The sequence below is a fragment of the Cryptomeria japonica genome, chromosome 2, assembly GCF_030272615.1.
Source record: "Cryptomeria japonica chromosome 2, Sugi_1.0, whole genome shotgun sequence".
Classification (NCBI taxonomy): domain Eukaryota; kingdom Viridiplantae; phylum Streptophyta; class Pinopsida; order Cupressales; family Cupressaceae; genus Cryptomeria; species Cryptomeria japonica.
Window position 1 is genome coordinate 264,158,679 of NC_081406.1, and position 15,207 is coordinate 264,173,885.

The following is a 15,207-nucleotide window of genomic DNA, read 5'->3' on the forward strand; positions in this document are numbered from 1 at the left end:
TTCCACCTTTGGGCGCCTCAAAGAGGTTTTCACCCGCAGGTACATCTTTTATTTTGACTTTTGTATGATCAGAGAGTGCCTTAGAGTTTTCACTCAAAGATCTATTCTTTTGATTTTTTACTTTTTCTTTTCTTTTTTCATTTTGATGACTGGAAGAGGGAGTTGACTCCCCAAAATATGTCGTGGAATCCAGATCAATAGCAAATCCTGCCTTGTGATCACCTTGTGGTATGCCTTCCCGTAGTCCAAGGAATTCTGCAATTGCTTCGTCATTTTGAAAACAGTCCAATGTGAGTGGTTCTTGTTGGTCATGTTGGATAAGCTGGGGATAGATGAGGGGCATGTCATCATCGGTTGTAAGGAGAGATAGGGCTGATATGGTAAAGATATGAACATCTGTGGTATCACTATCTGAACTACTTGTATCGGATTCGAAGCTTGGATCTCAGAATGACTATCCAAGCATGGGGACATGTTTTAGGAAGAGGAGTTATTTCATGTTTGTATTCCATAGGCAAATTATCAGGGTCAATGAAAATATTGTTGAGGGCATAGGAGCTAGAAGAAAAAGAACTCCACTCCCATTCATTGGAATCAGTTTTAGGTCGGGTATCCTCAGGTGTTATTTCATCGTCAGAATCACGCCCTTTTCGACACGTGGGCACTTTGGTAGATGTGGATCCAATTCGCAATGGTACAAAACCTAATCCTAAAGTTGGAGGTCGCCTCTTGGGTATGACAGGTTCTAGCCTCCCATTGTTGTTCAGGCCTAAGCCACTGCAACCATCATATCCTTTCTTTTGCAGCATAGTAAATCCTTTTCCGTATCATTCCACTGGCAATCTGATAGGTGGGGTCTCAGTTGGATCCTTATAAAGCCAATCTATGACATCATCATCTACAGTTTCTTTGTCAAGTTCACCCCATCTTGTAAATGTAGTGGGAGGCTGATATTGAATAATGACCTTAGGTTCCTTTTGCAATAAATGTGGTTTGCAATATGATTTTGGAGATATTGGCAAATTCCTGATGAGGAATGTTTGATCCATTGAATATTCTCCACGTCCTTGGTCTTGTATCTTCAATTTTCCTTTGACAGCATCTAACAATTGATTAGGATCCACATAGCTATGTAATTTGGCCTCTCTATTGACTGGGACTTGCTGCTGAGGGGTATCCTTTAGAGTAGCACAAAATTGAAATGGATTAGGATCTCCCAGAATTGTTATCTCAGTTCCATTGTAAGGATATTTTAAACATTGATGATAGGTGGATGGAACTGCTTTCATTACATGGATCCATGGACGGCCAAGGATCATATTATAAGGGAGATCAAGGTCTAGGACCTGTAGGAAAGTATTTTCTGTCATTGGACCAACTCTGATAGGCAATGTAATTATCCCTTTGGATGGGCGCTCAGCATCATCATATGCTTTGATTGTTATTCTTTTTGAAGCATCAATGTCATTTTCTGTATACCCAAGGCCAATAACCACTCTCAAAGTACAAATATTAAGACCTATCCGCCATCTATCAAGACTCGTCAAATTTTGCAGTTATGAAAAAAGACTTCAAGGTGTAAAGGATCATTGTGAGGGAGCTTATCAGGTGAGATATCATTGTCAGAAAATGCGACATTTTGGGAAACAGCTAAATGTCCAATTCAGGCTTGAAACTGGTCAACATCAATATCTGTCGGGACAGTGGACTCAATTAAAGCTTTATCCAAGACTGCACGATGCATGGGAGACATTTTTAATAACTCAAGGATTGATATTTGTGCAGGTGTCTTTCCTAGATGATCCAAAAGATTATACTGACTTGCAGGAGTTGGCTTGGGAGGAGCTGCAGGAGCTCCTTTCAGGACTATTTTGGATCGATGAGTGGTGACTGCACAAGAAGGATCTTGTCCCTTTATTCTCAGGGTGGAGACATACTCATTTGACACACAAAAACAATTAATGACATTGTTATAACCAGTATTTGCATAATTTGTTGTTTGGGCAGAGTTGGGAGAAGACGCTTTACCCTTGTCATGATCAAGCAAAGGAGTTTTGAAAATAATATGATCTATGTTAGAAGTCGCATGGGGTGGATCCACCTCAATTACTCCTTGCTCTAATAAATCTTGAATCATATGTTTCAATTGAAAACATGATGCAGTTTTATGCCCTTTGGACCGATGATACTCACAGTTTGCATTATCATTCCACCAATGCGGTTTTACTGCTGGTTCTGCCTTGATTTCTGGTAGCTTAATAAATTTTGCTTGTATCAATTGTCTCATTACTGATTCAATAGGCTCTCCTAATGGTGTAAATTGTTGAGGAGGCCCATCCCTTGATCAGAAAGGTTTGCGCTGCTGGTTTTGTTGTTGGCCTTGTTGTTGGTTATATTGTTGAGTATGTTGTTGTTGAGCATGTTGTTGGTATTGTGGCTGTTGAATAACATTGCTCATTGGTGCTTGATTTTGTTCCATAGTTGACATATTAGGAACACTCAATTTCTTGATCGTGAATGGGGGTTGATTTGCATTCACCGCTCTTGCATCAACAACTCCATCATTAGTGACATTCTTGTTCCTATACCAAAATCTGTTTCTATCCCCCGAATAATTGGTGTTGTCACTGTCTTTATTGAGCTTGATAATTCCTTTAGCTACAAGAGCTGTTTCGATGCTCATTCCTTTATTAATGAGTTTCTCTATAGTACTGGGACTTTTCAATTTAACTCATACATCATTTCTGGGACCAAATTCTGGATAAACAGATTCACTTGTTGTTCTTCAGGTATATCGAGAGAAGAACGACTATACAAGCTTCGCCATCGTTGCAAGAAAGTCACTAATGATTCACCTTGCTTTTGCTTGGTGTTGCATAAGTCTGACATGGTCACGTCACTGTCGATGTTGAACGCGAAATGAGATAAAAACTTTTGAGCCAATTCCGACCAAGTTTTTATATTTCTTGGCAGATTTGAATACCAATCCATGGCTTGTCCCGTGAGACTTCGTGCAAATAATCGCATTAAATATGTCTCCTCATAGCTTACTTTAGTACATGCCATGAAAAATGCACGAATGTGATCTTTTGGATTGCCATTCCCTTTATATTTCTCAAAGTTAGGTGCCTCAAAATGCTTAGGGAATGGAGGCATGTATACACTCTTGTCAAATGGATTAGGGCATAAATCTTGATCTGTATACAACTTCTTTGTTCCTTTAGTTTCTAATGCGTCAACTTTTTGTTGAAACTTCTCAAGTTGTTGCGCAATTGTATCAAATTGTGGAGGTCCATCATTAATCTCAGTTGGTATTCTTTGTCGATACATCGCATTTCCGATCGGTTGCTGATACTCTGAAATGGCCGTTTTTGGTGTCTCCAGCATATAAAGTTCTTGGTACATCTCTTGTTGTTGTGGTCGTGCTATGCCTTGATACCGACCCTATTGTTGTGCTTCTTGGAGCCTAGGTTGATATTGCCATTGAGTAGGTTGTTGATATTGCACAGGCGCCAATTGCGGTTGTGAAGTAGGATAGCTTGTTTGCCTTGGCACATATTGAGGCACATGTTGTTGATGCTGACGAATCAGAATTTGTTGACTTTGTGCCAATTGTTGTCGCGGTGTGTATCCCATCATTTGTAAAAAACTTTGTTTAGGTGCTTTTCGTTGCTTCTCCTTAGGATGGCGTATAGCACTTGCATTAACTTGCTGTGTTGTTTGTCCAATCCAGTGATGGTTGCAAGTTTGCTTTAACTTGTAATGGTGCCGAAGGCGCTGCAATTTGTTGTCGAATGCAAAATTGTTGTTGTTGCACATTACTTGTTTGCACATTCGATTGTACCTTTTGTATATTACTCAATTGGTGCAACAATTGTTGTTGGTGCAAACCACTATCCATAGCTCTTTGTGTCGCCATTATCGAAGGATCTATCGCAATAGTGTTTGGCAAAGATATTCAACTTAACGGGATATAAGAACTTTGTTGCATCGTGGAATTGTTTTGGACATTGGTGATATCAGGCATTCCAGTTGTGAAGCTTTTCTGCATCTTAGATTTTGATCCAATTTTATGCATGTAAGGAACCACTTCTTGTTGAGGGACAGCTGTCAATATTGGTGTGGTCTTTATTTGATCTTGTGTTACAGGTGTTGTGTTGAATAGTGGATTATTTATTGTCTCAAATGGTGACTTTTGAGGAATAGTCATTGTCAATGCCTTTGAAGCACGTTTACTCATCAATGTAGGTTGAGTCGCTTGTCATGTATTTTCTTCATTTGGATGCGGAGAGAAACTTAACAACTAACCACTTTGTTGTTCTTGCACATTGATTTGGTCACTTGAAGATGTCACATTACTCATCATGTTAAGATACTTTTGTGTAAACATCTTAAAGACCTTGTTCAAGAACTTATCCATCTTTTTTGTTATCTTTGGATCTTGAAGGAACATGTCAACATCATCAGAAGCATCGAAATCGGATGAAGAATTTGGTTGGACATTTGGATTCGTTTCTTGTTGAATGCCTTGGTATGAACCAAATCCTTGTGAGAGGGTTTGTTCTTCATATAATGTTTGAGTTTGAATGTCATGTTGCAGGTGTGGTTGATTCAAATTGAAAGGCGCACTTCCTCTTGGAGTTGGTGGAACACTCCCATGTCCTGGTTTCATAGGTACAAACACTGGTTCATATAATGGAGGTGGTCCAAGTTGAACCGTTCCATATGGTGGTAGAGATGTGTTTGACGAACCTTCAATTTGTACTGTTTGACTAGTTTGAAACTGCGAATTTGCTATGTTGTCCATGGGTTGATACATTGGTTCGCCCATCTTTTTAGATCTTGATCTTGTTTCAAGAGGCATGTCACTTATGCAAATGCAATATTTTTGGAATTTTCAAAGATAATGTATGATATGTGTAAAGCGGAAAATCACGATCGAACCCTAGTTGCTCTCCCCTCTTCCAACTCCAAGGAGAGAGAAGGGAGATTCACTCTAGGGTTGATGGTTTTCACTTAGGGGAGAGACTTTACATTCAAAAGAGGGGTTGAAACCCACAAGATCCAATCCCACACAATGCAAGATTGGATGCTAAATGAGTTTCAAGGGTTAAGAAAGCAAGGCTACCCTCTTTTGTAAAGAATGTTGATAGAAGAATTAAGCTAGGAATGCATAGAAAGTGACAAAGATTCGCTTATAAACTGAGATAGGAATACAGTATGAAGCTGCGGACCTGGAATTAGCAGTAAAATGTCGATACGGCACTGTCCTGCAAATTTGAGCGAAAGTTGTCGGGACGATGGTGCCCGAGCGCCACGGTCCTCCGAAAAATCCGCGAAACGAAGGGGGATCTGTTCGTCTCTGCACAAGGATTCCAGATCTTCAATTTCAGCCGCGTACCTGCAACCTACACACATAAAAGTGAAGACGATTGGGGGGTTAGGGATTAGGGGTTTGCCTTTAGGTCAAACCCCGGTTTTGGAATTAACCAAGAAATGAGCAAGTGTTGTAAATGTAAATGACTGTAAAACAAGTACTAATACCTTGTTCTAAGGATGTTTGTATCCTTATGTGCGAAGGTATAGATGTTGTATGTTGTTGTAGTATGTTGTATGTGATCTCCTCTTCAATGGTTGAATCCTTGCCTTGAATGCAACACTTAGCCTTGAATGGAGACTTGAAATGATCAATTGCTTGAAGGAATGCTTGAATGCTTGAATGCTTGAGTATAGTTTCCACGCTTTTTCCGTCATGTATGTATATCCTAATGAGAGAGGAAAATGTAGTTTATATACTTGTCAATTAGGGCTGATAGACTGATTTTCCTGACCTTAGGCCAACCAGGAAAGTTTATTTTCCAAATTGCAAACAAAAAGACCCGAAGTCCAAAGGAGACCGGGCCCAAAACAGGACCCAGGGACCAGGGCGCTAGGCGCCATGGTCCTGGGGGACCAGGGCGCTGGGCGCCATGGTCCTGGGGGACCAGGGCGCTGGGCGCCCTGGTCCTGAAGGACCAGGGTGCTGGGCGCTCTGGTCCCACCTCCCGGGACAGCAAGGTGCAAGGAGGTTCAGGCCAGGGTGCTTGAAAAATGCAGTTTTCAGTGTCATAATCAGGTTTCGGGGTCTCCATTCAGGTTGCGTGTTGCGTCGCCATCGTGAAGACCGAAATGCAGTCGAAATTGCAAGTGTCACAATTTTAGGACGCTACATTTAGCCCCCACTTTAGCGGGAGTATGTATGCTCATACTTCCGGTAAAGTACAAGGAAACAACATTGAAAGACTTTCACCACGTCAAGGAGGCAAGATACACCAAGCGCCCCAGTGGACTAAGGATCTTACGACTTCGATTGACAAAGTAAAAGGGAAGATCACGAGGGAGAACCATGACTGTCAGTAGTAAGGTTCCCTCACTATGAGTCATGCAAAAGGAATACCGAAAATTTTCAAGGCAAAGCTAAGTTCGCCAAGAAATTTTAATGTATCTTGAAGGGATATGGACGGGATGTATGCCCCCTACGTTAAAGCGATCACACACGCCTCACCGGGGGTGATTGCTTTAAGGTAGTGATACATATAAGAAATGAGAAGGGAAAGGAGCACGTTATCGCAAGGATTTAGCCCCCAAGTGTGAGATAAGCCCAAGGATAATAGACACAAAACACAAAGCAAGAGGTGACTTCGCTTTCCTCGAGGTCAGTATGCTGTATGATAATTCATGTATATATATCATATGTATGTATGCATAATTGTTCTTCATTCCCCAATCAAGGAAGGTCACCTAGAAGAAGGGAACACATGTGTCTTTTGAGTCAACATGAGAGAGATCGAGAGACCTCAATGCTTTGCATCGTCCTCAAGTAGACAACACTAGGGACAACAAATAGAAGAATGAGAGTAACATATAGAAGAAGTAACACAAGAGAGGAGGAGAGAATCTGCTATGCTAATGTATCTAGTCTAGCACGTCATCTACCCCCCGATCTTGCTGATCAATGTTTCGGGAAGGCAGGGAACACGCTAGAGGAGGAACATTCAACATAGCAGATGGAGCTATCACAAGATCCAAACAAGGGCTATGTTCATGTTCCAAGCCATGTTGTTCTTGTCTAGGAGCTAGGATAAGTGCTTTAGAAAATTCATTAGATAAATGGTTATCAATATCAACAAGTTCATATTCACTATCAGAAGCAAGAGGAATAACATTTTCATCATGAATAACATTTTCATCTATATCATCATGAAGATTTATAAAAATAGGATCTTTAATTCGCACAGGATCAAGACCATCATGCATCTTATGTTTAGGAGATTTTGGAGAAAATGGAATAATGCTTGTTGAAGGTGTTTTTGGAGATTGCAAAGTTTGAGAAGCAGCTGCTTGAGCTCTAAGACGACGCTTTCATCGGCGTTCACGTGCAGAACGATTTCATCTAGTCTTAGTAGGAAGTGAAGAAGATTGAGGAGGAGAAATGTTCTCATCCTTATCACTTGGGTGTTTAGGTTGTGGTCTCTTAGGTTGAATAATAGGAGAAGAAGAAGGTCTCTTCTCTCCATAAGAGGAAGGAGGAGGAACTGCTCCATATAAAGGAGGAATATTTGGTTTTGGAAGGAGACCAAGTCCATCATGACGAGGAGGTATAGGTCTACTCTTAGAAGGTTTGTTAGGCATAGAAATAATCACATCCATGGGAACGGGTTGGGAATCTTCTTGAGGAAAGACATTAGTTTTATCTTTCAAAGGAAGAACTTCCTTCTCAAGAACGATAGGAATATCAAGTTTGGGTGTTCTAGGTTGACTTAAAGATAGGATCATATCTGTTTTCCATTTTTGATAAGATTTGAAAAGATGATCACTTCGTGGAGGAAGAGATTGGAATTGTTTAGGCCAAAAGTAATCAATAGGAACGCTAGAAGTTCTTTCAGCTGGTTTAAAGAGACTATGATTGACAGTAACAACTTCACCATTATGGGGAAATTTCAAACACTTATGAATAGGAGAAGTAATAGCTTTCATGGAAGATAGCCAAGGATAGCCAAGCTTCACACGAAATTGTTCGGAAGATGGAATAATAGCAAAGTTCACATCAAGGGATTTGTTATGGACCTCAATAGGCAATGTAATAGAACCAATTGCAGGAGAAGAAAATGCATCAAATAGTTTCACAATCACATCTGTTTTGTCATATATCACTTGATTCAATTGCAAAGTAAAAAGAAATTCTTCAGTAATAACATTAACCATGCACGAAGGATCAATAAGCACTCCACGGCAAGGTGTATTCTTGACTTTTGCAACTATATATAAAGGACCATCAGGTGCCCTAATGGTTTCACTGGAATCAAATGTGATGGAAGGTTCTTTAGGGTTTTCTTCCTGCTCTACAAAATTAATCACATTCGGAGTCATAGACACAAGACCATCAGATGAGAGAGAGGAATCATTAGCCTCAATTGCATTAGAGGTATGATAAGGTAATGGATTAGTGAAAATCTGAAGATTTTGATTAGGAGGAGCTACAGATGTATTGCCTTTATCATTCACTCCAGAAACAGAAATAGTATTATTATCAATCAAATCTTGAATTTTACCCTTTAAAGAAAAACATTTTTCAGTATCATGCCCAGGCTGACAATGAAATTGACAAAAAGCTTTGTTATCAAAATAAGGTGAAGTAATCTTTGCAGGATCAATTTTCCTTATAGGAGGAAGAGTAAGCACATTTTGTTCCAATAACTTATTCATAATACTATGCAATGATTCATTCAAAGGAGTATACTTTCTTTCTTTCTTGAAAAATTTAGAAATAGGAGGCACACCTGATGCTGCATTCACATTGTTGTTGATGATGTTTTCATTGAATTTGATGGAATCTCTGTTCGGTTTAAACTTCCCAAATGGTTGTTGACTACTATCACCCTTATCACTCGGAGTCATAGGATGTGATTGTTCCATTTGACTCACAGTCAATTGATAATTGTGAAGAGTTGCGCACAACTGTTGGAAAGAAGTAAACTCAGAAAACAGAAGTTTGTCTCGAATATCTTTTTGTAAATTAGAAATAAAGATTCTTTGAATATCATTGTCAGGCACTGGAAAAGAAATTTGAGCATACAAATGCTTATATCTACCAATGAAATCAGTCACTTTTTCTTTAACACCTTGTTTACAATGCATTAAATCAATCAAAGTAACTTTAGGACTTATATTGTTTTGAAATTGTTGAATGAAAGCATTTGCAAGTTGTTCGAAAGAAGTAATAGAATAAGAAGGCAACGAGCAATACCATTGTAGGGCTTTGTCTCTTAATGTTCTAGTGAACAGTTTTGCCAGCAACCTTGGGTCATAAGCAAAATCAATACATATTGTTTGAAAACTCTTAACATGTGTTAGAGGATCTCCTTTACCATTATAAAGTTCCAAATGCGGGATTTCAACATGTTTAGGAGGGATAGCTCGAACAATGTCAAGAGAAAGTGGGCTCGCAACATCAAATGTGGGCACACTAAACTTAGATTGGTTCATAGAGGCAATTTGTTGCTGTAAAGAAGAGACAGTTTGTGCAAGATTGTTAATGGTCGCTTCAGTCAAAGAGTTCATATTAGATGTGTTAGATTGAGATGGAGGTGTTATGTTATTGAAAGAAGGTAAAGAGTAAGGTGGTGGGACTCTATGATAGTCAATAGGGGATGATTGGACAAGAGGAACACTACAAGGAGGAATGGAATGGTTAAAGGAATTGCCCCCTTGTGTCATGTTCATTTGTGAAGATGTAATAGGAACACTCATTGAAGGAATGAATGAAGAAGTCGGATTAAATGAAGGAAGAGGGTTAATTGAAGAAGAGGGATTGCCCCCATGACTAGTGATCATAGGGGGAATGTCTTGTATAGAAGTAGTCATTATGTTTGATGTAAAGGTAGGTATGCTAGCAATAGAAGTTGTCAAAGGAATAGAATGATTGACTTGAGTGGGAGGTTGTGTATAACCTAAAGTTTCAACGCAACTCTTCATAGGCATCACATTCGAATCAACAATGTGTGCAATACCACACAAAATATCAATTCCATTCTTATCACTTTGAAGCATACGTTTTAGACCCTCAATTAAAGGAAGAGCTTGACTATCGGGATACTCATGAGAAATCCATTGGTGAAAATCGTCAAATTGGTTATCCAATTTCGAAAGTTGTTCTTCAGAAACCTCATGGAGAGCTTCTTCATCATTAGGAGGATTAGAGGAATTACCCATGTCCTCGTTAAAAAGGCTATTCAAATTAGGTTCCATCTCCTCGGTAATTAAACCTCAGAAAGACTTAATTCTACGGCTTCGTCTAACGGGAATAGTGTAAGTAGGGCTTATTGTTGTAAAACTCATGCACTAGAGAGAGAGAGAAAGTTTTGATTTTAGAGGTAGCAATTTTCAGTAAAATCAGCCAATCTTCTGGATTTAAGCTGTTAAATACAATCACGACAGTCTCCCGAAATTTCAGAAAAAATGTCCGGGACCGTGGCGCTCGGAGTGCAACACGGTCCTTGCAACTTTTTTCGAAATTTGCAGGGATGAAAGGTATGATGATTTTAAAGCTAATCTGAAAAAATTGAGTGATTTTACGATCTGTAGGTAGGCCAAATTAAAGTTGCAATCTCAAAATTGAACCCTACCAAGATTGTCAAAAAATGCAAAATTTGAATTTTGAAAAAGAGAGGGAAACTGAAATTTTGAATTTTATGATTTTAGAGGGAATGTCAAAAGCAATGCAAGTTTTGAAATTTAAGAATTGACTCAATTTCACGCAAAATTCAATTTTGAAAGCGGAAATTAAAGTTGTTGTAATTAAGCACTTAATTTCAAAAGTCACAAATTGTAAGAATTTGAATAAAGCACTGAAATTTCGAATGAATGCAAACACACTTTTCAGATTTAGGACAGTAAGAACACAATTTTGACACAAAATTTTAGTTTCAATGATTTTTGAATGTTTAAAAGCCTTAATCCAAGCAATCACAAGACCAACTTTGACTGTAATTTTGAAGGTGTTAAAATTGATAAAATCAGCCAAAATTCTGGATTTTAGCAGGAAAATACAGTAAGATCTCGCTCCCGAAATTTCGGAAAAAATGTCGGGGACGATGGCGCTCGGAGTGCACACGGTCCTCGCAACTTTTTTCCAAATTTTCAGGGATGAAAGATATTGTGATTTTATTGCGGAATCCAAAGTTACAGCTGATTTGGAAATGTTTCGATCAGTGAAATTGTCGGACAAAGGTTGAATCAAGAGGGTTTCAAACATTAGGGTATTGACACTTAACCACTTAATTTTCAAAATTAAAGCACAGACATGAATTGATAATTTGTAATAGAAGGGCAGATCTGAAACAAGCATTAACATTTAGACATTTCACAAGCTTAATTACTAAAAAGAAAATTTAGGGTTTTTATGCAATTAACCTCTAAAATTTTGCGAAAGATCAATATGGAAATGTAATCAATTTTTTCAGATCTAAGCATGAAAAATCAGAAAGGATGTTCACGTCGGGTTCACCAAAATGTAAAGCCGAAAATCGCGATCGAACCCTAGTTGCTCTCCCCTCTTCCAACTCCAAGGAGAGAGAAGGGAGATTCACTCTAGGGTTGATGGTTTTCACTTAGGGGAGAGACTTTACATTCAAAAGAGGGGTTGAAACCCACAAGATCCAATCCCACACAATGCAAGATTGGATGCTAAATGAGTTTCAAGGGTTAAGAAAGCAAGGCTACCCTCTTTTGTAAAGAATGTTGATAGAAGAATTAAGCTAGGAATGCATAGAAAGTGACAAAGATTCGCTTATAAACTGAAATAGGAATATAGTATGAAGCTGCGGACCTGGAATTAGCAGTAAAATGTTGATACGGCGCTGTCCTACAAATTTGAGCGAAAGTTATCAGGACGATGGCGCCCGAGCGCCACGGTCCTCCGAAAAATCCGCGAAATGAAGGGGGATCTGTTCGTCTCTGCACAAGGATTCCAGATCTTCAATTTCAGCCGCGTACCTGCAACCTACACACAGAAAAGCGAAGATGATTGGGGGGTTAGGGATTAGGGGTTTGCCTTTAGGTCAAACCCCGGTTTTGGAATTAACCAAGCAATGAGCAAGTGCTGTAAATGTAAATGATTGTAAAACAAGTACTAATACCTTGTTCTAAGGATGTTTGTATCCTTATGTGCGAAGGTATAGATGTTGTATGTTGTTGTAGTATGTTGTATGTGATCTCCTCTTCAATGGTTGAATCCTTGCCTTGAATGCAACACTTAGCCTTGAATGGAGACTTGAAATGATCAATTGCTTGAAGGAATGCTTGAATGCTTGAGTATAGTTTCCACGCTTTTTCCGTCATGTATGTATATCCTAATGAGAGAGGAAAATGTAGTTTATATACTTGTCAATTAGGGCTGATAGACTGATTTTCCCGACCTTAGGCCGACCAAGAAAGTTTATTTTCCAAATTGCAAACAAAAAGACCCGAAGTCCAAAGGAGACCGGGCCCAAAATAGGACCCAGGGACCAGGGCGCTGGGCGCCATGGTCCTGGGGGACCAGGGCGCTGGGCGCCATGGTCCTGGGGGACCAGGGCACTGGGCGCCATGGTCCTGAAGGACCAGGGCGCTGGGCGCTCTGGTCCCACCTCCCGGGACAGCAGGGTGCAAGGAGGTTCAGGCCAGGGTGCTTGAAAAATGCAGTTTTCAATGTCATAATCAGGTTTCGGGGTCTCCATTCAGGTTGCGTGTTGCGTCGCCATCGTGAAGACCGAAATGCAGTCAAAATTGCAAGTGTCGCAATTTTAGGACGCTACAATATGCAACTAAGTGTAAACTTAAATAGATGAAAATGCAATCTATGTTTTTGTTGTTTTTGAAGATTTTGACAAACTTATGAATGCAAATCTAAGAGAGGGACCCTTGGGAAATCGGAATGATGTCTAGACCTCAAAGGACAAAAGGACCAAGTGACAAAAGGACAAAATGACAATGTCTCCCCTATATGCTTGGATACTAAGCTAGGTTTGACGAAATGACATGGATGACAAAAGGACAAAAGGTTTGATAAGGTCTAGACTTCCTAACAATGACTTAGGGTTTATCAAAGATTTGGATTACTCAAGTATGGCAAAACCTAGTTTTGACACTATATGCAAAGTGACAATTACCATGCAAGTGACCCTAATATGATATGGTAATGACCTAAGCTTAATGAAGAAACCTAGGGTATGCAAATATGAATGTATGACAATGGTATGACTTTAATGCAAGAGGACACATGCAAATGAATGACTCTTATTGATATGCAAAGGAGTATGACTTAGGTGAAACCTAACCTTGGTACTTCACAATGAACTTTGCAAAATGCAACCTAGGATGAACTCAAATGTAAGTGACATGCATGTTGAGACAAGATTTTGAACAATATTTGACAACCATGTTTGAAAGTGTTTTGAAGTTTGTTGGATGAAATGCTCTTATGTTTAGCTTTGTTTTGAATCAATTTGCCTTGTTCTTGAAATGAGATACAATTCAACTTTTGACAAGCAAAGAATACAAGATATTGCAACTTAGACTCAAGACAATCATGCTCATTCCCACATTTCTTATGGTAGGCAAGGACATTAGGTACTTGAGAGGTAGACTCATTATGGGATTCAAGGAAAATACATAGATGCTTGACCCCACAGGCTCCCCTCCACGACACTCACTTCTCAGGGCAGCCAAGCATCAGTCCCCATGGAAATCTCCCCATGGTGAACTTATTATCTCTTCCAAGTATCTGAACTTGTCCTTCTCAAGCAACTAGAAGGGTTTTTTGGCCTCTAAAAACAAGGTGTTTAGTAAGGATTTCTGTTAAGTGTTACTCCTTGATGTCACGCAAGCTTGGTTGAGACATTAAGCCCATCAAGATACCAAACAAATGTAGTCACGCAAGCATGATTTAGACCAAGAGGCCCTACTTAGATGTTGATATGAGAAAGAGTTCAAGGGTCATCACTTCCCAAGTAACTGCAATTCCCACGTAACCCTTCCTTCAAAGCTTTCACTCATCAGGTATTTTTTTATAGTGAGTTAGAATGCCAAGGTATTCTAGCCATACTCACTTTGGGTCGCTCCCTTCTCACGATTATCACTTGCTTGCAAAAGCAAAGTGGTCGGGAAGGCAGGCCCTCTAAAGGTGACAAACAATCAAAGACACGAGCATGGTATCGAAGATCTGGATTTCTGATCACCCTAAGAAGGATGAGAGCATACTCTCCTACTCCAATGTCACACTCAACAATCAAAGCAAAAACATATTCATTCCAACCTATTTAGAAATCACTAGGTGCCTAAAGCATTAATAACAAACACCAAGTTTAGTTGTTTCTCCAAGGCAACCTACAAAACCCAAGTTAGAAGTTTGAGGTATTTATTCTTTGACTATCGATTCTGCATAACACATGTTAGTAGTTTCATTTTTTGTCTTTGCCATGTGTATGCCAAGATGTTGCACAGATAATTAGTACCAGAGTCCAAAAAACAGAAAACAGAATGCAAAAACAAGACAATTTTCAAGTAAAACACTGCAGTTTTACCTCTGTTCTGGACTTTACACAGGCGCAGAAGTCATGACATAGGTGCAGAAGTCATGACATAGGCATAGAATGTCTTCAACATAGGTGCAAGTTGCTTGACACAGGCGCAGGTTGTCTCACACAGGCGCAGAAGTCCCCAGAAAGCCCTACATTACCCTGTTTTTGGGTTTTTTTTTGGCCTGCAAATCAACTCAAAAGCACTCAAAGACACAGTAAAGGGGTTAGATGGTTAGTGTTCATGTTGGGTTCACCAATTAATGTAGCATAGGAATTTGGGAATCATCACAAGCAAGATAAACGTACTAATCATTAGCTCAATCACGAAAACTCATTGCAACGATCTATCCTAAACACATTCAATAGAGACATGAAAATTGAAACATTCAAAAAGATTATGCAAACCAGATGTAAATCCAAATGTTTCCTTCATGCAGCTCCATTGTTCTTCTTTCCTCTTCAAATAGTTTGGTTGTGGATCTCACCTACAAGTGCACATACATGATTGAAAGCAAGTAGATAAGAAAATTGCTCAAAAGTACTCGAAGCGTGATTGATTAGAAATTCGATAATCTGATTAGGGGTTCGATTGAAGAAATTCATCCAATTT